The sequence below is a fragment of the Acinonyx jubatus genome, chromosome E3 (assembly GCF_027475565.1).
Source record: "Acinonyx jubatus isolate Ajub_Pintada_27869175 chromosome E3, VMU_Ajub_asm_v1.0, whole genome shotgun sequence".
In the NCBI taxonomy this organism is placed as follows: domain Eukaryota; kingdom Metazoa; phylum Chordata; class Mammalia; order Carnivora; family Felidae; genus Acinonyx; species Acinonyx jubatus.
In genome coordinates, this window is record NC_069398.1 from 25,978,174 (window position 1) to 26,004,575 (window position 26,402).

Here is a 26,402-nt window from a genome sequence, read left to right on the forward strand (position 1 = left end):
CAGAGATTGAAACCAATCCTAGAAAGTTCCATACCCTTGGCGAATGCCTCCCTGGCAAAGTTAGATGCCCAGCCTCTCCTGAGGTTGCCCTCATGAGCTTTGATCCTGATTTGCTCCCTAACTCCTTCAACAGAGTGCATATCCCAGTCTTTACCAGTCCCCGTGGGTCCCGGGGGTGGAAGTCCCCCGAAGGCCCAACAGTTTCTCTGGGAACCTTTAATGTAGTGGTGGGGCCTGTGCATTGCATTTCAAACTGCTTGTGTTTAATCCTGGCCAAGCCACTTGCTACTAGCTGTGTGACCTCAAGTGAATTGTGTCAACTGTCAGTTCTCTGTAAAACAGGAATAATAGTCGTTGCGATAGTTTGCAGCATTCAGCTATTTTTTGTAACTTTTTTTTTTATAACGTTTTTAATTTATTTTTGAGAGACAGAGCACAAGTGGGGAAGGGGCAGAAAAACAGGGAGACACAGAATCCAAAGCAGGCTCCAGGCTCTGAGCTGTCAGAACAGAGCCTGATGTGGGGCTTGAACCCTCGAACTGCAAATCATGACCTGAGCCAAGGTCAGATGCTCAAGCGACTGAGCCATCTGGGCACCCCAGTACTCAGCTTTTGTAAGTTCTGAAATGTTGGTGTTTTGTTGGTGTGATATGGTTAACTTATGTAGGATGATCTGAATATGAGTAATTTTTAGGTTGAGATTAAGGTCAGTGATTTAAATAGTCAATTTCTGTGAAAAGGCACACCGAGACTCTACAAATCTGTACAGTCCGCTCCTGTGTCAATCTCAGTGAGCATCTGTGTTGAGCTACTGCAAAGCTTCTGTTACAAGCATGTTACTGTAGGTCAGAGACTTTCCATACAAATGAATAGGAGTATGAGAAAAATTGAAGTTGACTCATGGAATTCTCCCATCTATATATGATGAAAGTAAAGAAGAAAACAGAGTACTGAATATGCTTTGTTTATAACCAAAACTGTAGCTCGCTAGCACTAAAAACATGCAGACTTTCCCTGTCTCTCTACCCCTTTCTTGCTCCTACTCTGCTCTGTCTCTCTCTCTCTAAAATAAATAAACATTAAAAAAATTAAATGGGTGGCTGGATGGCTCAGCCTGTTAAGTGTCTGACTTCAGCTCGGGTCATGATCTCCCAGTTCTGAGAGTTGGAGCCCCGCATCAGGCTCTGTGCTGACAGCTCAGAGCCTGGAACCTGCTTCAGATTCTGTGTCTCCCTCTCCCCTGCTTGCGCTCTCTCTCTCTCTCTCTCTCTCTCTCTCTCTCTCTCAAAAATAAATAAACATTAAAAAAGGGGGGGCACCTGGGTGGCTTGGTCGATTGAGCATCTGACTTTGGCTCAGGTCATGATCTCGAGGCTTATGAGTTTAAGCCTCTCATTGGGCTCTGTGCTGACAGCTCAGAGCCTAGAGCCTGCTTCGGATTCTGTGTCTCCCTCTCTCTCTGGCTTTCCCCTGCTCGCACTCTGTGCTGTGTCTTTCTCTAAAATAAACAAACATTTAAAAAAATGTACAAAATAATAAAAATGTGCAGACTTTGCAAAATATCTCAAAAAACTGTTCAGAAAGATCTCAGATATATTAGAGAAGAGGTGGGAATGTTTGGGTAAGAAAGATGCTTCACCTCTGTCTCCTTGGTCTGGTCTGTTTGCCATGGAGCAGTCGTGGTGTTTTCCTCAAAAACCAAAATCAAGGCATGCCGTGGTCTCTGCTCAGACCCTCCGTCCTCCAGAGTAGGAACCAGAGCCTTTCACTGTGGCCTACTCACCTTCCGGCCCCTCCCTGCCTCTCCCATGGGTCTCAGCCCAGCCAAGGTGGCTGCGTGGCTCTGTATGTCTGATGCCCCAGCCTTCAGGCCTTTCCACCTGCTGTCCCCCTGATACCCACAGGATGCCCACCTTCGCCTCCTTTAGGCTTCTGCTCAGAGAAGCCCTCCCTAACAGCTCTATTTGAAATAGCAGCAGCCCCCCTTCCCCGCCCCCCCCACTTTTTCCCCTCTGGCTCTTCTCTCACCTGAGTTATTATCTTACTGTTTTCTTATTTAAGGTCTGCCCATCCTGAGAGCACAAAGGGAGTTTGTTTTGCTTGCTGATAAAGTCTTTTTTTTTTAAGTTTATTTATTTATTTTGAGAAATACTGCACAAGTGGGGGAGGGGCAGAGAGACGGGGAGAGAGAACCCCAAGCAGGCCTCACACTGTCAGCGCAGAACCTGACACGGGGCTCTATCTCATGACTGCGAGATCATGACCTGAGTGGAAATCAAGAGTTGGATGCTCAACCAACTGAGCCACCGGGGTGCCCCTTCAGGCTGTAAATTTTGCCCTAAGTATTCCTGTAGGCATATCCTCTCTGTTTTATCGTATGGTGTTTTCGTATCTTCTTTGACCAGTCAATACTTAGAAAGGTATTTTCAAGTTTGGAATGCATGGGGATTTGCTTATGTTCTGTCTTGCTGATTTCCCACTGTATTCTATTGTGGTCAGAGAATATGCTATGCACGATAGTGATTTTTGGTATTTATTAAGACTTTGTGACTTAGCATGTGGTCAGTGTTTTGAAAATAGTCCGTGTGTATTCTCTATCTCATATGGAGTTTTATGAGGGTAGTTTATTTTTATTTATTTATTTATTTTATTTATTTATTTTTAGATTTTTTTATTTTTCTAAGTCATGTCTACACCTAGTGTGGGGCTCAGACCCACAACCCCAAGATCAAGAGTCACACACTCTTCTGACAGAACCAGCCAGGTGCCCCTGTGAGGGTGGTTTAAATCTTCCATGTCCACACTAATTCTTCCCTGCTTGCTCTAGCTCTCAACTGGTGGGAGAGGTATTTTAATGTATTTCACCGTGATTGTGGATTTGTCAACATGTGTTTGTAATTCTGTGAATGTTTGCCTTTTGTATTTGGAGACTGTTGTTATGTGCCTACAGGTTTAAATTCTTTTGTCTTGGTTAACTGATCCTTTTGAACATTATGTAGTGAGCCTCTGTGCCTACCAGTGTTTTGTTTTCTTCTGTTTTCGCCTTAAAGTCTGCTTGAATTGGTCCGTAGTCATCTTCTTTTGCCTCACGTTTTAATTAATTAATTAATTTATTTATTTATTTGAGAGAGAGAGAGAGAGAAACTGGGCAGGGGAGAGAGAGGGGCAGAGGGAGAGAAGAATCTTAAGTAGGCTCTATACTCAGTATGGAGCCTGACACAAGCCTCAATCCCATGACCCTGGGATCATGACCTGAGCCAAAATCAAGAGCTGGCCGCTTAACCGACCGAGCCACCCAGGCACCTTGCCTCACATGTTTTTCCCTCATCTCCTGACATTTAGTCTTTTTGAATCTTTATGTTTTTAGGTGAGACTCTTGTAAATAACATATGGTCAAATATTATGAATAGTGTATAGTCATATAACCCTTTAATTGGCAACTTAGTCTATTTTCATTTATTGTGATTACAGATGTATTTGAATTATTTATGTCATCACATGGAAATTGGTTAGTATCTTTTATTCCTTCCCCCAACATTTCTTATAATAATAATTCTATTTCAAAATTTTAGAAGTTGTCGATTTCTGGCATGCATCTTTGATTCAACAAAGCCAAAAATTAGTCCCAAACAAAACAAGGACCTTGGAACCCTTCTTATTTTTTTTATTTTTTAAAGTTAGCTCTGTGCCCAGTGTGGTGCTCAAACTCACAACCCTGAGATCAAGAGTCACATGCTCTACTGCCTGAACCAGCCGGGCGCCCCTCTGCCATCAGTCTTATCATGGTCAGATAATCAGCCCTCGTAGTGCCACTGGTAGCTTTAAACTTCTTTTTTCCTTTTTGCTTTTGTTATGCATGTTCACCGTGATGGTTTTGAAATGAAGACTTACTCTTTTTTTTTTTTTAATGCTTATTATTATTATTATTTTTTTTTTTTTTTGAGAGAGAGACAGAGACAGAGCATGAGCAGGGGAGGGGCAGAAAGAGAGGGAGACACAGAATCCGAAACAGGCTCCAGGCTCTAAGCTATCAGCACAGAGCCCGACGTGGGGCTCGAACCCACAAACTGTGAGATCATGACTTGAGCCGCTCAGGTGAAATCATGACGCTCAACTGACTGAGCCACCCAGGTGCCCTGAAGACTTACCCTTTCTAAACACGGGTAGGGTTTATGCTTCTTGGGTCTTTAAACTTGTATCTTTTGTCAGTTCTGAAAATTGAGCAATCATTCTGTCTTTAAATATTGTCCTTCCCCCATTCTTTCTCTCTCTTTATTGGATCCTACTAGACCTATGTTGACATTTGTTATTCTCTCTTCTATGCCTTCTAACTTCTCCTTTGTATTTCCTCTCATTTTGGTTTTCTGTGCATTCTGGGCATAGAGAATCTGTTCCTCAGACATGTCTCCCAGCTTACTCGTTTTGATTTCAGCTACTTTAACCTGTTATACAGCTCATTTCCTTTTTAAAATTTTGTTTCATGGAGCACATGTTTCATTTTTAGAAGTTCTACTTGAGGGGCGCCTGGGTGGCTCAGTCCGTTGAGCATCTGACTTCGGTCCAGGTCATGATCTCATGGTTTGTGAGTTCGAGCCCCGCGTCGGGCTCTGTGCTGACAGCTCAGAGCCTAGAGCCTGCTTTGAATTCTGTGTCTCGCTCTCTCTCTGCCCCTTCCTACTCATACTCTGTCTCTCTCTGTCTCCCAAAAGTAAACATTAGAAAAAAAAATTTTTTTAAATAATAAAAGTTCTACTTGATTCTTCTACACACCTGCCTCCCCACCATGAATGATGTCTTATTCTTTAGAGTTCTGATTCCGAACATTTTTCCCTTCAATCATTTGTTAAATCATTTTAATTGAATTATAACATACATCTGGAGAAATGTACTAATCATAGATGCATACCTCACCAAATTTCCAAAAGTGAACCAAGCCTTGGAACCAGCACTAGGGTCAGAACTCAGAACATTCTAGAATCCACGGAAGTCTCCCTTGTGCTCACACCCAGTCTCTCCTTCCCTCCAAAGGCCAACACTTTTTATATTCATTTTTTTTTCCTACAGGGGAAGACGCGATCGTAGTCAGCCACTGCCACAAATTATGCAGTCAAGTTTCCCACATTTGGGGAAATCACAGAGGTCAGCACGTCCAGAGTGCAATGGATAAGCCTAACCCTGGGAAAACGACCTTCGTGATCATGGTATCTCCCCTGCCAGGTAAGTATATGTATTCTCTCTCTCTCTTTTTTTTTTTTTTTTTAATTTAATCTCTACACCCAACGTGGGGCTCAAGCTCACGACCCTGAGATCAAGAGTTACCTGCTCTTTTGCCTGAGCCAGCCAGCCTATATTCGTTTTTAAAACTCATCTGATGTCTTTCAGATTGTTGTCACCTTCTGTTTGTTGTGCTCTCTGAGTTTCAATCCGGATTGCGCCCCGCCCCGCCCCGGGATTTTGACATTTCTCACCGTAAGCTTATCCTCACAGTGGCTGGTTCTTAATTATCCTTTCCTCCAGTAGAATCCATCACAGCCTGGGTAAAATGGAGTATGGCTTCAGAGCTTTTCCCCTTGGCTTATTCCCCAGGAGTATCACCAGACCAGGCTCGGTATTTATGTCAGCGTTTGGCTTGAGAGTTTCTGGACTGTCCCAGCCCGGTAAACCACGTGATGCTGGGCTGGGAGTTTGGGATTCTCTGGCTGAAACAGACAAGCTTGCTTGTCACCTACCTCCCTGTAGATGGACACATTTTCTCAGGTTCCCCCTTTCACTTTTCAGAGTTCTCAGGTCCACCTCTAGCCCTGGGTGTGCCCCAAGGATGGCTCCTGTCCCCACAAGGGCGCTAAGCATGAGCCCCTGCTGCTCACCCTTTCTTCACCCGGGGACAGAAGCCGGGTGAGCTCATTAGCTGTCATCTGCCGGGGACAGTGCCCTCTTGTTTCTGGCATCTGACGACTTCTCTTTCTTTTGTACGAACTCAGCCATGCATTTGAGATCATTTCTGTTCTATTTCATTGACCATTTTCAGGTGTTTGTGAGGAGAGAAATTTCAGATTATTATAGTATGCAAAATCAGAAACACTTGAAGAGGTCAGTGAGCTGTTGAGCACTTGAAAGGTAGCTAGTGCGGCTGTGTGGAACAGATTTTTAATTTTCACTTAATTTTATGTTTTTATTTTTTGAATTAAAAACAAATTTACATCCAAGTTAGTTAGCATGTAGTGCAATAATGATTTCGGGAGTAGATTCCAGTGATTCATCCCCTATGTGTAACGCCCAGTGCTCATCCCAACAAGTGTCCTCCCTAATGGCCCTTGCGCGTTCAGCCCATCTCCTGACCCCAAACCCTTTCAGCGACCCTCAGTTTGTTCTTCATATTTAAGAGTCTCTTAGGTTTTGTCCCCTCCCTGTTTTTACATTATTTTTGCTTCCCTTCCCTTATGCTCATCTGTTTTGTATCTTAAACCCCACATATGTATGAAGTCATAGGATATTTGTCTTTCTCTGACTAATTTCGCTTAGCATAATACCCTCCAGTTCTATCCACATAGTTGCAAATGTTAAGATTTCATTCTTTTTGATCCCCGAGTAATACTCCATCGTATATATAGACCACATCTTTATCCATTCATCCATCGATGGAAATTTGGGCTCTTTCCATACTTTGGCTATTGTCGATAGCACTGCTATAAACATTGGGGTGCATGTGCCCCTTCAAAAAAACACACCTGTATCTCTTGGGTAAATACCCAGTAGTGCAATTGCTCGGTCATAGGGTAGTTCTATTTTTAATTTTTTGAGGAGCCTCCACACTGTTTTCCAGAGTGGCTGCACCAGTTGGCATTCCCACCAGCAGTGCGAAGGGGTTCCTCTTTCTCTGCATTCTTGCCAGCATCTGTCATTGTCTGAGTGGTTAATTTTAGCCATTCTGACTGGTGTGCGGTGGTTTATTATGTTTTTTACGTATTTGAGAGAGAGAGAGGGAGTGTGGGAGGGGCATAGAGAGAGGGAGAGAGAATCCTAAGTAGGCTCCACGTTGACAGCACAGAGCCCACTTGGGGTTCGGTCCCATGAACTGTGATATCATGACCTGAGCTGAAATCAAGGCTCGGATGCTCAACTGACCGAGCCACCCAGACGCCCCTAATTTTCATTTAATTTTAATTAATTGGCACTGAAATTTAAATAGCCACAGGTAGCTTGTGACTCCCACATTGGACAGTCTGGCCTTAGAAAGGAAGGATGAACTCATTAAAGCCCCATGAGCTTGGCAGGCTCGGGTCAGACTCACCCCAGGGTGTGGACCACGGGCATTCCACAGGCCCCCCCCCCCCCCCCCCCACCGTCCACGGCTCTGAGCACCTTGATGGAGGTCAAGTGGGAAGCTTGTGGGTTGGCCTAGATTCCATTCTGTGGATGTGGACCCACAAGTGCTGGATGAATGGGCCAGTCTGCCTGGAGGACAGGCCCTAGGGGGTGCCCCGGGGTTCTGTATTAGGCCCCACCTATTTATCTGTTGAGGGCGTGGCACAGAGTTGAGAAGGATTAGGAACACCTTGAGTGACAGTCACGACCAGGACCCTTGTGGTCTCTTCTGCCCCTTAAAACCATGGCTTGCTGTCTTCGCCCCCGACCCCTATTCTGTCCTCAGCCCTTTCCTGACCCTCAGACTCTCCCTGGAGAGCCCCTCCCCTGGCAGGACTGCCCACCCCGGGGCCTCCGTTACAGCCTCACACATCTGGTGATTCCCCCGACGCCCAGCTTCTATACTCCCCACTCTTGACGTGCTTACTCTTCTGATACAAAAGTGTACATACATATGTGTCCACGTTCACATAGATAAAACGTTTATGAAAGTAAACTTTATGTGCACAGTGGGCAAGATTCAAAATCCATCCATGAGTAAACAGTGAGGTTTGTCTCCCCCACGCCCTGGATTCCAAGCCACCAAATTCCCCTTCCCCAGGGCAACGGCTGTCCTTCAACACTGGGAACACCTTTCCTCAAGAGCCTTAGGGATTTCTGTGTGACCTGCCAAATAGCAAGTGCCTGGAGGGCAGGGCTAATCTTGTCCGTTCTCTGCAGGCTCTGTGGGCACAGGAAGGCTGTGATGCTTGGGTCAACCACAGCCATCTGAGGGCGAGGCTCCTGAGTAGTAACAGGGAGTATAATGGAGCCTTAGTGGGGATCCGTGAACCTCCGGCAGCATTGTGGGCCACAGTGCTACCTTGAAACTCCCCCCAGTAGCTTCCCAGGGGCACCAGGCTGGAGACAGAGCTCATTCCTGGGACTGCTTCAGATTCTGTGTCTCCCTCTCTCTTTGCACCCCTCCCCCCCGCATTCTGTCTCTCTCAAAAATAAATAAACGTTAAAAAAATTAAAATGTTTTTATTTTGGAGAGAGAGAGAGAGAGAGCCCACGCAGGGGAGGGTCCAAGGGAGGGAGACAGAGAATCTCAAGCAGGCTCCATGCTGTCAGCGCAGAGCCTGACGCGGGGCTCCAACTCACGCTGCGATCATGACCTGAGCCAAAATCAAGAGTCAGACACTAAACCAACTCGGCCACCCAGGCGCCCCTCTAAATTTGTTTTTCTAGCAACGAGCTGAGACCAAAGGGAAGGGAGGGTTTGAAGGGTGCTGAGGGATGGGGTCCTGAAGGGTACAAGACGAGGGTTGAGTCCATGCCAGGGAGAGACCTTCCGTACCCATTTCCAGTTTTCCTTTACTTGCATGGAATTCTGCTCTCACAGCTCAAGCCTTGGGTAGAAGTCTTGGGGAGGTCCACATCTTGGGGGGTAAAGAGGATCAGAGAGCTGGAAAAAAATAGGGAGAGGGACAAGATTATGGGAAGGAGCAAGTCAGGCAAGTGGTGACGGAAGAGGTTGAGCTGGAACCCCTCCCTGGGAGACCTCAGGGGCGTTTGGTGGGGGAGACACTGAACTTCCTGAGTCCCCGAGGCCTGGGATCTGATTGACTATTTTTATTGTAAAATCCAGGGAGCTTGGCGACCCTGGGGCCACAGGCATCATCACCACACTTGGTTGGAGGTTGGTTGGAGGTTGGTTGGAGGTTGGTTGGAGGTCACCATCGGGTGCTGACCAGCCCCAGCCTGTCCCGGACACTGAGTCCTCCTACACTGCCAGGCACTCCCAAGTCCTTGCTCACCTCTGTGCCTTTGCATGTGCTGTTCCCTCTTCCCAGAATGTCCTGTCCTCTCGGTCCCCACTGCTCCCACATGCCCACCAGACAACCACCCACTCCTTTTCTGTGCTCACTGCGAATGCCGCCGCCTCCAGGGAGCCTCTCACAGCACGGATTCCTCAGCACAGTCTATTGGCGTGTCTGCCTTCCCCCACTGTGCCATGGTCCTCCAGTCCCAGGGCCACGTGGGGTTCGCTTCTACCCCGTCCACCTACCTCCTGCAGGCAAATGGGTATGCAGCTCATGCTTGCTGAATAAATGAATTTTTTTTTTAAAGCTAGTAGCATTACTTCTAGGTAAGTGAGACTTGGCTTTAAACTGTGCTGATGTGGGGGCGCCTGGGTGGCTCAGTCGGTTGGACGTCCGACTTCTGCTCAGGTCATGATCTCACGGCTCTTGAGTTCGAGCCCCGCATCCGGCTCTGTGCTGACAGCTCGGAGCCTGGAGCCTGCTTCCGATTCTGTGTCTCCTTCTCTCTCTGACCCTCCCCTGTTCGCGCTCTGTCTCTCCTTCAAAAATAAATAAACATTAAAACAAACTTTTTTAATAAAAATAAAAATAGACTGTGCTGATGTGGAATTTGTACTCGCCTGTGAAAGTTGTTCTGAGACGCAGTGAGCTCCGCACCCCCGGAAGCAAATGTCACCCACCTTTAAAGGCAACGTAACAGACATCCACTGGTGTTACCCTGTCAGAATCGCGGTGTCTCTTGCACTGTCCCATTTGCCACTGTAAGCGAGAAAGGACACAGGATCCAGGCTTGGACAAGCATGGTACCCAGCCTCCTGGGGACAGCAATCAATCCAGGCGGCTTGCACGTGACCCAGGAGGTCAATCGGTACCCTTCCTCGCCATTGATGCCTGAATGCAGGGAGGCAAAGCTTCCCTTCCTGGGGTTGCTAAGCTGGAGCTCCTTTGTGAGCCACTGAATTTGATTTTTGTTTTGCCTTATTTTTCTTAAGCCAGTTTGAGTTGGTTTCCATCGCTAGAAACCACATAAGTTTGACTCAATAAAGGCCAAGTCAAATAAAGTGCATGCTTCTGACTGGTCGGGGTGGGGGGCATATCAGCTCTGAGCAGTTTAGTTTTAGAGGTAGAGAAATAAAATGCCACCCGTTCCCAGTGCGCTGAGAAGTCTGGAGACCACGTCCTGTGTGTAAAATGAGGAAGACCTGGGGATTTTTAGCCAGGAGAAGGGAAAACTGGAGGCTGCAGAGAGGCATGCTGGGAGGACTGGGTTGGGCAATAGCTGAAAGGTACAAGACAAGGAGTGACTGGACAGTGACAAAAGCTGTCTGAAAATAGAGGCACTGCTGTGTGAGGTAGTGAGATCCCCATCACTGGTGGTATTCCAACAGAGACAGAGAAGGAATCAAGAGTACTGATGAGGCAGTTTTTACCTTGGTTATAACAACGGTCCACAATAGGGAAGTACACTCTTCCCAGCTGGGGGAAAACGTGGATGCTTTTTTTCCTTCTTTTTTTTTTTCTTCAGTCACTCAATGACTTAGGGAGTGCAGTTGACATATAGTGCATCTTATTCTTTTTTTTTTTTTTAATTATTTAAAGTTTATTTATTTTGAGAGAGGCAGAGAGAGCACAAGCAGGGGAGGGGTAGACAGAATCCCAAGCAGCCTCCCGATATGGAGCTCAAACTCACAAACCATGAGATCATGACCTGAGCCAAAACCAAGAGTCAGATGCTTAACTGACTGAGCCACCCAGACGTCCCTAGGGAATTTGATTCTTTGGACTGGCTCAAATACTAAGGGTGCCTCTATTGAGAACCACTGGGAGGAAAGATTAGATTAGCAGAGTAGTTTTAGGTTGTATTTTAGTGATGGAACAAACCTTCTACAGAACCCTAAGACACAGCAATTCCACCTCTAGTATTTTTTTTTTTAACGTTTGCTTAGTTTTGAGCGAGAGAGAGAGTGTGTGCAAGGGAGGGACAGAGAGAATCCCAAGCAGGCTCTGCACTGTCAGCACAGAGCCCAACGTGGGGCTCAAACTCATGAACTGTGAGATCATGACCTGAGCCAGAATCAAAGGTCCGATGCTTAACCGACTGAGCCCCCAGCCGCCCCCCCCACCTCTAATATTTAACATTCAGATACATTCATGTTTGTAGGAAATGGTATATGTACACAATTATTTCAGCGAAAGAGTTGGAAGCAATTTCAGTGTCTCTAAATTAGGGTTCATCATGGGGCGCCTGGGTGGCTCAGTCGGTTAAGCGTCTGACTTCAGCTCAGGTCATGATCTCGCGGTCTGTGGGTTCGAGCCCCGCATCGGGCTCTGTGCTGACAGCTCAGAGCCTGGAGCCTGTTTCAGATTCTGTGTCTCCCTCTTCCTCTGACCCTCCCTGTTCATGTTCTCTCTCTCTCTGTCTCAAAAATAAATAAATGTTAAAAAAATAAAAAATAAAATAATAAATTAGGGTTCATCCACACGCTGGTGTACTGTGCAGCCCTAAAATCAAATGGGGGATCCACCCTGAGCTAAGATTAATCAGAAATGCTTAACAGACTTTTGTTCATCGAAACACCTATACAAAGATCTTCCTTGACTTACTGCAGGATTACCTCCTGATCAACCCATTGTATGTTTTCCACTTAAAGTGGAAAACGCATGTAATATATCTAACCTACATCGTAGCTTAGCCTAGCAGACTTTAAACGTGACCAGAACACTTACATTCGCCCATACTTGGACAAAAATCATCTAACACAAAGCCTGTTTTATAATAACGCATTGACTCCTGTGACATCCTGAATGCTGTTCAGACAGTGAGAAGCAGAATGCCTCCCTGGGCACAGGAGGGTTGACTGTACATCGGTCATTCACCCTCATGATTGCGTGGCTGATGGGAAGCTGCCACCTCCCAGTGTCACGAGAGAGGACCATCCTACATGTCGCTAGACCGGGAAAAGATCCAAATTCTAAATTCCAAGTACCGCGTCTACTGAATGCACACTGCTCTCACACCATCATAAAATTGAAAAACCCCAAGTCGGGCCTGTCTGTAGAACGTTCAAGGCAGCACTGTTAGTTATAATGAAGCCTTGGAACCTGCCCAGATGCCCATCCACAGTAGAACGGATAAATAAATGGTCGCGTATTCATTCAACGGAGTAGCTCACAGAAGAGAGGAGGAATCAGTTGCAACTGTACAACATGGGTGAATTTCACAGACGTAATGGAGGGGAAAAGAAACTAGACACAGAAGACAAAATACCCTGAGCCCTGTCTATAGAAGTACAAAAGCAGGCAAAACTGTAATGTTAGAGGTCAGGATGGTAGTTACATGGAGGGCAGCACAATGCTTTTCCCTTATGATATGAACATGTATATGTATGTATGTATATTTTACTTAAAAACAGTTGCAGAAATGGGATGAGAAAAGCATCTCATCTATGGGAATGATGTCATCTCTGAGATTATGGGATGGAAAGAAGCAAGGGACCACAGGAGTGTGTGTCCATGAAAAAGTGTGTGCTGGGGGGTACCTGGGCATCTTAGTTGAGCATCTGACTCTTGGTTTTGGCTCAGGTCATGATCTCCTGGTTCATGAGTTCGAGCCCCCCATGGGGCTCTGTGCTGACAGGGTGGAGCCTGCTAGGGATTCTCTTTCTCTCTCTCTCTGTCTCTGCCCCTCCCATGCTCTCTCTCTCTCTCTCTCAAAATAAATAAACATTAAAAAAAAGGGGGGCCACCTCAGTGGCTCAGTCAGTTAAGCATCTGACTCTTGACTTCAGCTCAGGTCATGATCTCAAGGTTCGTGGGTTTGAGCCCCGCATTGGGCTCTGTGCTGACAGAGTGGAGCCTGCTTGGGATTCTCCCTCTCTCTCTGCCCCTCCCCTGGTCTCTAAATAAGTAAACAAACAAACTAAGAAAAAATTTTTTAAATTAAGTCAGGTTGAGAAGGATTGGTGGCGGCCATGTTTCAGAGCAACAGAGAATAAAGAGACCCAACAGGAAGTAGCCATAGGGTACTTGGTTACTAATGTGGCCAATACAACACAACAGCTGTAAAATACTCTTCTGAGATTATTGAGGAAACTTAACTGTGAACTAGGTATGAGATCATACTGGGAGTGATTGTTCATTTTCTTGAGTCTGATAATGGGATTGTGGTTTTGGAGAGGACGCAGTTTTAGGTGATGCATGTTGAAGTATTCAATGTGTTCAGGAAGTGAAATGTTACGATGCTTGGGAATCAGTTTTGAAAGGTTTCAGCAAATCCGGCCAACCAGCCGTATACACACGCGGGCAAATGTTAACAATCTTTGAATATAGATGGTGGGCGTAAGGGGCTCATGAACCCATTATTTCAACTTTTCTTAATATTTGAAGTTTATCGTAATAAAACGTTTGGGGGAAGTCTCAAAGATGGCCCACTGGGGCACAGTTTTATACTCCTTGGACTCACTTTGTGTACAGCCGTTTGTGAACTAAGGAGAACCAAAAGCCCAGCTGAAGTGCAGAAAGGCCCTGGGAAGGCAGGGGTGCTCGGGATTTCTGGGGTCCGTGTAGGTTTGCAGAAGCACTGGGGTGAAGCTGGAGAGGCGGCCTGAGTGGCATGAGGAAGGGCCTCGAGTGCCAGGTTAAGGAAGCTGATTTTGTCTAGGACTTGAGCAAGCCACCAAATGGCGTGAACAATGCTGGCATATCAGCTGGGAGCAGTGAGGGTGGTGATGAACTGGAAAGAGGAGCCTTAGCGTCAAGTGCTGAGGGGCAGGGCAGCCTGGTGGGGGTCTCTGATCATCAGGGGAGACAGGAGTCCCCTCTGAAGGGAACAGCTGCCCCCTGGAAACAGAAGAGAACTTCTCAAGAGCATCCATGGGCGCCTGGGTGGCTCAGTCAGTTGAGCGTCTGACTCTTGATTTTGGCTCAGGTCATGATCTCCCGGTTCGGGAGCTCTAGTCCCGCGTCGGGTTCTGTGCTGACAGCTCGGAGCTGCTTCGGATTCTGTGTCTCCCTCTCTCTCTGCCCCTCCCCCGCTCATGCTCGCTCACTCACTCTCTCTCAAAAATAAATAAGCATTTTAAAAAATTTTAAAAAGAGCATCCAAAATCCTTTCTTTGCATGAGAAATCTGGTTTAGAGTGTTGACCCATTTAAAAACAGAAGCAAAACAGAACACTGTCGGAAGCAGACAAAGCAAGACTGAGGCCCTGATCGGGTTCAGGGGCCACCATCCTCGGGTGAGTGGGGAGGCGTGACAACCCAGAGGGCGGTGGGGAGGCCTGACTGCAGAGGTGCCCAGGGGCGGACTCCATCCAGGAGACTTGGTGACTAACCAGATTCAGAAGGGGGAGGGCGGAGTCCAAAGCGCCTCCCAGGTATCCAGCGTGGGCAGCTGGTGAGTGAGGAAGACACTCTGGAGGCAGAATCACAGAAGGAGGGCAGGATGCTGGGGAAGGGGAGTCCATGTCTGGGCTGGAGACTTGGACACAGGGAGCTGAGGTCCCCGGGGTGGACAGCTCTGTTGGAGGAGGAGCCCTCCAGGGAGAGTCTGAGAGTCTGAGGACAGATGGGGGAGGCTGGAGGGGCAGAAGAGACCACAGGGGTCCTGGTCGTGACTGTCACTCAAGGAGTTCCTAATCCTTCTCAACTCTGTGCCACGCCCTCAACAGATAAATAGGTGGGGCCTAATACAGAACCCCGGGGCACCCCCCTAGGGCCTGTCCTCCAGGCAGACTGGCCCATTCATCCAGCACTTGTGGGTCCACATCCACAGAATGGAATCTAGGCCAACCCACAAGCTTCCCACTTGACCTCCATCAAGGTGCTCAGAGCCGTGGGGGGGGGGGGGCTGTGGAATGCCCGTGGTCCACACCCTGGGGTGAGTCTGCCCAGGCTATGGGGCCATAGGGAGCGACTCCTTCCTGTTTTAGGGGAAGGGAAAATGACTTTTTATTGAGCAATTACAAGTCAGGGAGGAGCAGAGAGAGGGAGAGAGAATCCCAAGCAGGCTCCGTACTGTCAGGGCAGTGCAGAGCCCGATGTGGGGCTTGAACTCATGAACTGTGAGATCATGACCTGAGCTGAAGTTGGATGCTTAAGTGACTGAGCCACCCAGGCGCCCTTGTGGTGTTTTTAGATTACACAGGAATGATCCCCACCTCCACCCCTTTTCTGGCCCCAGCTCCACTCGGATTTTGCCATACTCCCTAGCAAGCTGTATCAGAATTTTGGCAGGACAAGAGGGGCTATGAAAGCTTGTTCTGAAAAACTGCTCCATATGTCTCTGATTTGGCAGGCTAAGATAACTGGAAAACCCTGCTCGTGAAATTCTCTGAAATGTTCCATAAAATTTTAAAATTTTATTTTAGATGCACAGCTGAGCCCCCATGGAAGAGAAATCCCAGGAGTCTAGGAACAAAGAGGGGACTAAATAGGGTAGATGACAGCCAGTGAGTTTGATGAGGGAGCATAACCGCAGGCTGAGAGCAAAGTACAAGCTAGCACCCCGCCCCCCCCCCCTTTCAAGGTGGTTCATGTAGGATATTCCTTGGACACTCCCTGGCTACCCCAAAACAGGAAAGGACAAAAAACAAATGGTTAAACTGATAAGAGTCTCCACCAGTTTACAAGAAAAAGGCAATCCCATCAATAGCCTAAAGTCCAGGAACTCCCTACTTATTGTCTTAAGAGGGAACGAAAACCTTAGCTGACAATAGCTAAGCCTGCAGTAATCTGTGAGTCTTTAGCCTATGAAAATCTCTTTGGAAACTTCCCTTTTGACTTTACCCTCCCCAGCCCCGTAGTATATAAGGAGCCCTTCTTCACAACCCAGTGCAGCTCTTTCTGCCCACAGGCCCTGTACCATGCTTTAATTTTTTCATTTTATTTTACTAATATATTTTTGAGAAAAAGAGAAAGACAGAGTGCAAGCTGGGGAGGGGCAGAGAGAGAGGGAGACACAGAATCTGAAACAGGCTCCAGGCTCTGAGCTGTCAGCACAGATCCCAACGTGGGGCTCGACCTCACGAACCGTGAGATCATGACCTGAGCCGAAGTCGGACGCTTAACCAACGGAGCCACCCAGGCGCCCCCCAGCTCCGTGCTTTAATAAAGTCACCTTTTTGCACCAAAGACGTCTTCAAGAGTTCTTTCTTGGCCGGCAGCTCCGAACCCCACCATCACCCCAAAACCTCATCCAGTTGATAATGTGTCTTCCCTTAGGTATCAGTGAAGGTTGGTAACCAGGAATGACAGGAGATGAGGCCCTGGATTAGGGTTGCCAGAAAAAAATAATATAGGATATGCCCATTTATGTATGTATAGTATGTATGTGTATGTATGTATATGAACAGACAGATATATGCATTTGTTTATATACATAAACAAATTTTTTGGCTAAATATGGCAGCCTGGACCCACCTAAAATGGAAATTTTACCCAAGAGTCCTGTAAAGTTGACCCTTGAAAAGCCACTGTCCATTAAAGGGCCAACTAGAGGTAATGTGTCTACCGGAGGGTGATAAGCAAATTTGTCTGCCTCAGCCTGAGAATTCAAAGCCCCTGACCTAGTTTCACACTGGCGTGGGATTCCAGATCACTCCACAGGAATGGCTCAGTAATTTCTTACTCAGTAATTTCTTGCAAGCCAAGAAATCAACAGAAACAAAGATGCTCCTGAAGAAGAAGAAGAAAAAAGTGAGAATGGGGGTAGGGAGGAGCCCTAAAGGTATGCCCCCAGACTATAAGCGGTTCTTAAAACAAAAAGCAAACACAAATGATGAGTTTACAGTTAAGAAATGTCAGAGCCCTTGAGGAGATACATATTCCACAAGTAAGACTCAAAGGAGGCATCTTGGTGGCTCAGTTGGTTGAGTGTCTGACTCTTGATTTCGACTCAGGTGATGAGCTCCCAGTTCATAAGCTGAGTCCGGCAACGGGCTCTGTGCTGACAACGCAGAGCCTGCTTGGGATTCTCTCTCTCCTTCTCTTTCCTGCCCCTGCTCTCCCCACCCCCCAAAATAAGTAAATAAAAACTTAAAAAATAAGACTCAAAGGCACAGCAGTTAGGATAACTGGAGCACCCCATCTTGAGATTATACAATAAAATGAAAGGGAGCATAAAATTCAATATATTGATTATGATTAAAGATGTCAAATAAGAAATCCAAACTATAAGAAGATAAACACCCTAAAACTCCGTGGAGGGGTGTCTGGCTGGCTCAGTTGATGGGCACATGACTCTTGGTCTCTGGGTTGTGAGCTCTAGACCCACGTTGGGTATAGAGATTGCTTAAAAATAAAATCTTTATTAAGAAAAATCCTTTGTATATGACAAAGAACCAAGTAGAGTTTCTAAAAATGAAAAATGCAGTAATTAAAACAAAGATCATAATAAAGCCCTCAAAACATGGATTGAACAGCAGACTGAACACCGTAGAAGAGAGGATCAGAGAACTGTAATACGAGATTTCAACAAGTACAGAGAGCTGAAATGATGAAAGAAATATGAAAAAGAAGTTAGGAGGGGCGCCTGGGTGGCTCAGTCAGTTAAGCGTCCGACTTCGGCTCAGGTCATGATTTCACGGTTCATGGGGTTGAGCCCCACATTGGGCTCTGTGCTGGTAGCTCGGAGCCTGGAGCCTGCTTTGGATTCTGTGTCTCCCTCTCTCTCTGCCCCTCCCCCATTCATGCTCTGTCTCTCTCTGACTCAAGACTAAATAAACATTAAAAAGAATTTTTTTTAATTAAAAAAAAAAAAGAAAAAGAAGTTAGAAGACACAGACAATAGAACCAGAATATTCAACATCTATCTAATAGAGTTTCCAGAAAGTATAGTTCAGAGAGATAAGGTAGAGGTAATAGCCCAAGATAGAATGGCTAAGGGTTTGCTGGAATTGTTGAGCCATGATTCTCAAAGAAATGAGGACCACTGTGAATCCTAAACAATGAAAAATAGGTCCATGTAGATTCTCACAGTAATAAAATTCAGAAAAAGGTATAAAAAAGCATTTTGTCTCTCCCAGATCCTTTCAGGAAGGATTGCTAATGATGTACCTCAGGAAGAAGAAACTTGTACTCAAACAAAGGAGTGAGGAATGAGGGCAAGTGACGGAAGCAAGATCTTGGCAAAGGTCTTGGCTCAAAAAAGCAATGGTAAGAATGGGTAAAATTATCAAAAACAACCATTTCAGTACTCTGGAAGTTAACCAAAGGCAGACAGCAAATTGAAAGGCAATTCAACAAAACACTTGAGAGCCTCAGTAATAACAATGGCGTCTGTGACATTTTATTACCAGGTGACTCCCGTTTCCCTTCCCCCACCCCCAAAGGCCAGGACATGGTAGCCACGAGAATTGGCCGCCTTACTGCTGCTGGAGGGGCTGACCTGATTTCGGAGCTCTGCAAAAAAAAAATTCCTAATTGAGAGGTGATGTTGAAAATAATATCGATTAGTGGCAAAGCATTGGGGGAAGGCCAGTGTCATGGCCACCTAAGGCTTCAATGCCATTTGGGACAAGCAAGCGACCAGCCAAAATTTTAAGAAGATCTGGGGCACAAGATAGCCATGGGGGACTTTGGGAAGCACCAGCATATTCCTGGGGATCTAGAAGCACACACACACTAAGAGCTGCGTGTACATGTAGGAGAGGACTCAACCCTGGATCCCTGGCTGACCATGAGGGCCTATGAGGCAGAAAGTAAAATCCAAGTCAGACTTGTAGCCTGCCTGACTTTTGTGTTCCCCAGCCCACACTCTAAGGTCCAGTTGGCAAAGGGCAGAAAGAAGGCGCTCCTTCAAGGTATTTAAGGAAAACTTCTGACCAACTAATGACTGGCCACTAAGCTGTGCTGAGCCAGGAGTGGTCCCTAGGAAGGCTGGTTTAAAAACAAAAATAAGAACTAAAACAAGCAAGCAAACTGAACAGAGGCTTCGGTTGTCCCACACTGCGGGGAAGACAAAACATACAGAACTAGTCCAGGCAAGTCACCAAATGACCAGCCAGACAACAATAATGACGAAATCTACAATCAGCACCTCTGGGAGCTCAGAAGCCTGAAATACATTATCTAAGATGTCCCATCTTCGACAGAAAATTACAAGACAGATCTCATTTAATCCTCCCCACAGAGGAGTTTCTAGCTCACATTCGGGGAAAACAAGGCTCAGAGAGATAAAGTCACTTGCTCTAGATCATACAGCAAATACACGGCAGAGCTGACACACTAACTCTGTGTGAGTGACGTGCAGAGAAACAGGAGAATAGCCCCAACACAGGGAGAAAAGCAGTAACTAGGAACGTGAGTTGGAGGGGGGCCCAGATGCTGGACTTAGTACTGACAAAGCAATGACAAATATGTTCAAAGAACTAAAGGAACACATACAGGATGAAAGGAAAGTATGATAGCCACTCATCAAGTAGAAAATATCAAAAGAGAGATACTGATTTTGGATGTTCTGTTGAGAACAACAGTGAGAAAAAATTTCTGTTGTTTTAAGCCATCGAGTTTTTGGCCATTTGTGACAGCAGCCACCAGAAGCTAATACAGACACTCAATGTAAAAACCGTATGCTGTGGCTATTGGGAGTGCGTTAAAAATACATAGCCATAGGAGGTAAGCTGGTGAGCTCGCAGTGAGTGTATGTCAGGGATGGAAATAGGTACGCCTGGAAGCAGATTTTAAAAACAGTTTCTCCAGGTCGTCTTCTTTCACACCACCGGATAAGCATCTTGAGTCACCATGGTATTAGCGGCAGTAAAACGGGCGATATCAGACAGAACTATCCGGAAACAGTCTATTTCCAATTCAAAACGGAGCTTTATATTGTGTTTGTCATAAATCTACGTATTCGCCTCTTCCAGACGACTATGATTGCAAAGTACAGCTTGCTTTGACATCTGATGGCAGGACGACAGTATGCCCTTCTGTGGACGTTCCGTATGAACAAACAAAACCTATCCCACGGCCAGATCCTGTGCATAAGAATGAAGAAACACATGATCAAGTGCTGAAAACCAGACTAGAGGAAAAAAATGAACCCTTTGAGCAAGGGCCTATGACAGAACAACTTAGCCAAATGTTCTTTACTACTAAGCACCGTTGGTATCCTCGTGGACAGTATCATAGACGTCGTAGGAAGCTGGATCCTCCCAAAGACAGATGATATTGAGGTTTTCAGGAATCAAAGAGATATTATCTTGTGTCTTATTTGCCGTTTGAGAAAATGCAATTGAGTATATTCACTGTTAGATAGCAAAACAATAATAAAATGTCTTTTTATATATTAAAAAATATATATAACCATAAATATATGTATTTGAGAATAAGATATATATTTTTTATTAATGTTTATTTATTTTGAGAGAGAGAGTGTGTGCATGTGCAGGGCAGGGGCAGAGAGAGAGAGAGAGACAGAGAAAGAGAGAGACAGGGGGGCGAGAATCCCAAGCAGGGTCCTTGCTGCCAGTGCAGAGCCCGATGTGGGGCTCAAACCCACGAACCATGAGGCCATGACCTGAACCAAAATCAAGATTTGGACACTTAACCAGCTGAGCCACCAGGCGCCCTGAGAATAAGATATATTTAAATAAGAAACAGTGAACTAATAACCTCAGAGACTTAGTAAAAGAAAACCAGAGTGAATACAGAGAAACTAGAAGGGCAGAAATTAAAGAAGCACCAAACAGATAAGCAGTAAGGGAGATATGTCAAAACAAACAAACAAACAAACACCTGTGGCAAAATTACCAGAAAAATACGAGGCACAAGTTAACACTTTTAGAAATGATAAAGGGGACAGAGAGCAGAGATTTAAACTATCCATCCTTTTCTAACAATAATTAGAAATCTTAGGGGTGCCTGGGTGGCTCAGTTGGTTAAGCATCTGACTTTGGCTTAGGTCATAATCTCACGGTTCATGGGTTCGAGCCCTGCATTGAGCTCTGGGCTGACAGCTCAGAGCCTGGAGCCTGCTTCAGAGTCTGTGTCTGTCTCTCTGCCCCTCCCTCACTCCCACTCTGTCTCTGTCTCTGTCTCTCAAAATAAATAAAACACAAAAAAAAAGAAATCTTAGGCCAAAATGGTGAGTTTCCTAGAAAAATGCAAATTAGGGGCACATGGATGGCTCAGTTGGTTAAGCATTAGCCTCTTGGATTCAGCTCAGGTGATGATCTCATGGTTCATGAGTTTGAGCCCCTCGTCTGGCTCTGCGCTGACAGTGTGGAGCCTGCTCAGGATTCACTCTCCCTCTTTCTCTGTCCCTCCCCTGCTCAAGCCCTCTCTCTCTCTCTTTCAAAATAAGTAAACTTTAAAAACACATTAAAAAATGCAAATCATCAAAAGGGACTCAAGGTGACATGGAAAATCATCAAAGAAATTGGTATTTTATTAAAAAAATTGTAGGGGCCCCTGACTGGCTCAGTCAGTGGAGCACGTGACTCTTGATCTCGGTGTTGCGAGTTTGTGCCCCATGTTGGGTGTAGGGATTACTTAAATAAATTTTCAAAAAATCAAAATAATTTTTAAGGGGCTTTATTGAGATAATTCACATATGATATAATTCACCCATTTAATGTATGTCATCCAATGATTTTTAATATGTTAACAGGTTGTACAGCCATTAGCAGGATCTAATTTTAGATCGTTTTCATGCCCTCCCATCGAAAAAATTCCTTACCCATTAGCATTCTCCCTCCCTCTTGCGCCTCCCTCCCTCCTTTCTTTGTCTAATCTGCACATTTCATGTAATTGGAGTCACGTAACATATGGCCTTTTGTGACTGTGTTCTCTCACTTAGTATGTTCTCGAGGCGAGTACATGTTGTAGCGAACGTGAGTACTTTATTCCTTTTCATCGTCGAATAATATTCCACTTGTCTGGGTATACCCCCTGTTTATCTCTTCACCGGTTGATGGATATTGGGGTTATTTCCACTTTGGGGCTATTATGAATAATACTGCTGTGAACATTGGTGTCCAAGATTTTGTGTAGACATCTTTTCAGTTCACTCTGAGAAACTGCCAGCTCTTTTCCAAGCTGGCTGTACCATGTAACCTTCCAACCAGCAGCATATGAAGGGTCTGTTTTTCTCTACAACCTCCCCAGTGCTTCTTAGTGCCTGTCCTTTAAATGATAGTCATCCTAGCATGGGTACGAAGTGGTATTCCATAGCGGTTTTTGGTTTAAGTTTACTCATTTATTTTTAGTCATCTCTACACCCAACATGGGGCTTGAACTCACGACCTCAAGCTTAAGAGTCACATGCTTTTCTGACTGAGCCAGCCAGGCACCTCATGTGCTTTGTGATTCTTCATTCAATATCTACCTTTGATGATAAACGTCCAGATTTTCCATTAATTATGTGTAATATCTGACTGGGTGAACACAGCAACAGCAAATGACAGTATCATACATTTCTCTTTATCCTACTGTCGACTGCCACCATCTTGGCATAAGCCCCCACTGCGTTTCTCATGGATTATCATGAATGTCTCCTATTGACTTCCCTGCCTAAAGTTTCACTGTTCGCCAGTTTCCAACATATTCTTCACCTAGCAGTCGAAGTGGGTTTTTTAAAAAACATTTATTTATTTTGAGAGAGAGAGAGAGCATGTGTGCACATGTGTGAGTGGGGGAGGAGCAGACAGAGGAGAGACAGAGAATCCCACGCAGGATCTGTGCTGTCAGCACAGAGCCCGACACGGGGCTCGGTCTTACGAACCGAGCTGTGAGATCATGACCTGAGCCGAAATCAAGAGTCGGATGCTCAACCGACTGAGCCACCCAGGCGCCCTTCGATGGGAGACTTTAAAGAGAGGGATTGTTTCTATTTAACGGTCTTTTTCTTGAATGGCATTTTAAATCTTCCTGAAATGCAACACTCATAACAGCTTTATGGATGACTTCTGCTAAACGTTCAAGGAATTGCACCAATGCATAATACATACTCTTTTGGAAATAGAGAAAAAGAAAAAGGAACAGTACACACAGATTCTATGAGGTTAGTATGAGCTCAATGCAAAACAAAGCGAGGACTGACTGCAGGATAAAGGTAGAGGGCCATCTTCTTCCGAATTATGCGTGTAGGTATCATCAAAACCTCTCAGCAAACAGAATCCAACTGGATGCATAAAAATGAATACATGAGAGGGGCGCCTAGGTGGCTCAGTCGGTTAAGTGTCCAACTTCGACCTAGGTCAAGATCTCACGGCTCGTGGGTTCGAGCCCCGCGTCGGGCTCTGTGCTGACGGCTCGGAGCCTGGAGCCTGATTCAGATTCTGTGTCTCCCTTTCTCTCTGCTCCTCCCCTGCTCGTGCTCTGTCTCTCTCTGTCTCAAAAAATAAACATTGAAAAAAACCAAAATTTAAAATTAGAGACAAGAAAAGCGTGCTTACTTTTGCCATGTGTATTTAACATTCTATAGGCAGTACAAGCCAGCACAGAAAAGCAGGAGAAATAAGCCAGTGGTATTTGAACTGGAATAGGTTACATTGGTTCAAAAAAAAAAAAAAGAGAACTATGTATATCATCTAAATTGAGGGCTTCCCTGTTTATGGAAGACTTACCAACACTTGAAAAAAAATTCACTTTAATTTGTGTTTGGCAAGTTTGAGCTTTTTTTTTTTTAATTTTTTTTTTTTCTAAGTGTTTATTTATCTTTGAGACAGAGACAGACAGAGCACAAGCTGGGGAGGGGCAGAGAGAAGGAGACACAGAATCCGAAGCGGGCCCCAGGCTCCAAGCTGTCAGCACAGAGCCTGATGTGGGGCTCGAACTCGTGAACCGCGAGATCATGACCTGAGCCGAAGTCGGATGCTTAACTGACTCAGCCACCCAGGCGCCCCGGCATGTTTGAGCTTCTTAAAGTAAAATTTTAGAACTTTTCGTGAGTGGTTTGGGACCAACCTCAGCAGGAAGCAGAGCCCATTTTATATATACATAATTGCTCTGCTGCGTTGACTCAGCCGCTTACAAGATGGAACACACTCTAAAAGAAGGAAATTACATAATTTTAAAAACCATATTAATTTGTGTAAGACAACTGGCTCTGCCATACACTCTGATGCAAAGGTAGTAACTTGGTTTCGTACTTAAATGGTATTTTTGCAGTCGAAATGACCATTGGAGTGACACATGAATCCACCGATTGCAACATCGTTTCATTGTATTCTAAAGTGCTGTGTTGATTTGCCAAAATTTTGTAGTTTGGAGAAGGAATTGCCTGCTTTAAATTGTCTTTTTTTTTTTTTAATATTTATCTATTTTTTAGAGAGCGTATTTACTTTTTTTTGAGTGGGAGCGGGGGAGGGGCAGAGAGAGAGGGAGACACAGAATCCGAAGCAGGCTCCAGGCTCTGAGCTGTCAGCACAGAGCCCGACGTGGGGCTCAAACTCACGGGCGGCGAGATCACGACCTGAGCTGAAGTCGGACGCTTAACAGATTGAGCCACCCAGGCGCCCCAAGAATTGCCTTCTTTAGATATGTATTTCCATATCTTTCTGATTTAGAGTGTCGTATTACAGGCTGATTATGTTCATAGAAAACTCTTACAGGGCGCCTGGGTGGCTCAGTCGGTTGAGCATCTAACTCTTGGTTTTGGCTCAGGTCATGATCTCATGGTTTTGTGAGTCTGAGCCCTGATCTGGCCTCTGCACTGACAGTGTGGGGCCTGCTTGGGATTCTCTCTTTCCCTCTCTCTCTCTGCCTCTCCCCTGCGCTCTCTTTCTCCCTGAAAAGTAATAAATAAACTTTAAAAAAGAAAACTATTACTTACATTTTGCAGCGCCCCAGACTTAAACAGAGGAACAGTTGTTGCCATCTTTTAGCATTTTAGATTTGCCTAACTTCTAAAATCACCATGTGTCAAAAATCACACTTCCGTAATTGCTAAAGCATGATATGTCAGATTATTTTAATGTAGTCACGTTTTGAAGTAATTGTGACCACAAAACATTCTTTTTAAAAGGAGACTTGTGTGTTTGACTTCCAAATCAATTCCAGCATAAATCCCAGGTACTTAATGCTTTTTTAAAAATGTTTATTTATTTTGAGAGAGAGACAGAGAGTGAGCAGGGGAGGGGCAGAGAGAGAGGGAGACACAGAATCCGAAGCAGGGCTCCAGGCTCCGAGCCGTCAGCGCAGAGCCTGATGCGGGGCTCGAATCCACAAACTGTGAGATCATGACCTGAGCTGAAGTCAGTTGCTTAACCCACTGAGCCACCCAGGCACCCCTCCTCTTATTTTGTTTTTTTGATGTTTTTACATTTATTTTTGAGACAGAGACAGAGCATGAGCAGGGGAGGGGCAGAGAGAGAGGGAGACACAGAATCCGATTCAGGCTCCAGGCTCCGAGCTGTCAGCACAGAGCCCGATGTGAAGCTCGAACCCACAAACCGACTAACCGTGAGATCATGACCTGAGCCGAAGTTGGACACTCATCCGACTGAGCCACCCAGGCGCCTCGGGAAATGCTTATTTCTGATTACCGAAGGCCAGGTGCCACGTGGAAAACAACACAGTTGGTGAATTTTCTTTCACAGTTCAGCGCATGCAATGACTAAGTATTTCTGATACGATTGTTGCATAGACAGCATTTTGCTGAAAAGCCATTAGCTTTTGCCTCTATTTTATACTGCTAACGTAAGCGACCAACTTGTCAGGTTTTTTACGAAAGCGAAAGTTAATATTTGCATGCAAACCACATAGTATCCGAAACTCTGTTTTCCATTTAAAAGATTGTCTACAAACCCCATGTGGTCACCTCAAGAGATGCAGAAAAAGCATTTGACAAAACTCAATAACCGCTTTTATGATAAAAATCCCCAAACACACTCAGAATGGAGGAAAACTCTCTCAGCCTGAGAAAAGGCACAGCTCAATATCACACATGATGGTGAAAGGCTAGGACAAGACAAAGACGTCTGTTCTCACCACTTGCATTCAACGCTGTATCGAAAGGTCTGGGCAGGGCAATTGTGGAGGAAACACAAATAAAGTCATCCAGACTGGAATGGAATGGTTAAAACTACCTCTATTTGCAGATGACACGATAAGGTGTCCAGAAAACCTCAAGAGGGATGCCTGGGTGGCTCAGGTGGTTAAGCATCCAACTCTTGATTTCAGCTCCGTCATGAACTCACGGTTCGTGGGCTGGAGACGCGCGTCGGGCTCTGTGCTGATGGCACAGAGCCTGCCTCAGATCCTCTGTCTCCCTCCCTCTCCAACCATCCCCTGC

At 45.6% G+C, this 26,402-nt stretch overlaps 1 non-coding gene and 1 pseudogene across 1 annotated transcript; one reads left to right on the forward strand and one right to left on the reverse strand.

Moving 5' to 3' along the window:
• The first annotated feature begins 4,818 nt into the window (after nucleotides 1–4,818).
• LOC106977523 (39S ribosomal protein L42, mitochondrial-like) lies at nucleotides 4,819–21,533 on the forward strand (annotated as a pseudogene).
• On the reverse strand, nucleotides 5,062–5,225 carry LOC113594613 (U1 spliceosomal RNA). The gene has a single exon (XR_003415016.1). It is a non-coding gene; the product is annotated as a U1 spliceosomal RNA (small nuclear RNA).
• Nucleotides 21,534–26,402: the final 4,869 nt, after the last annotated feature.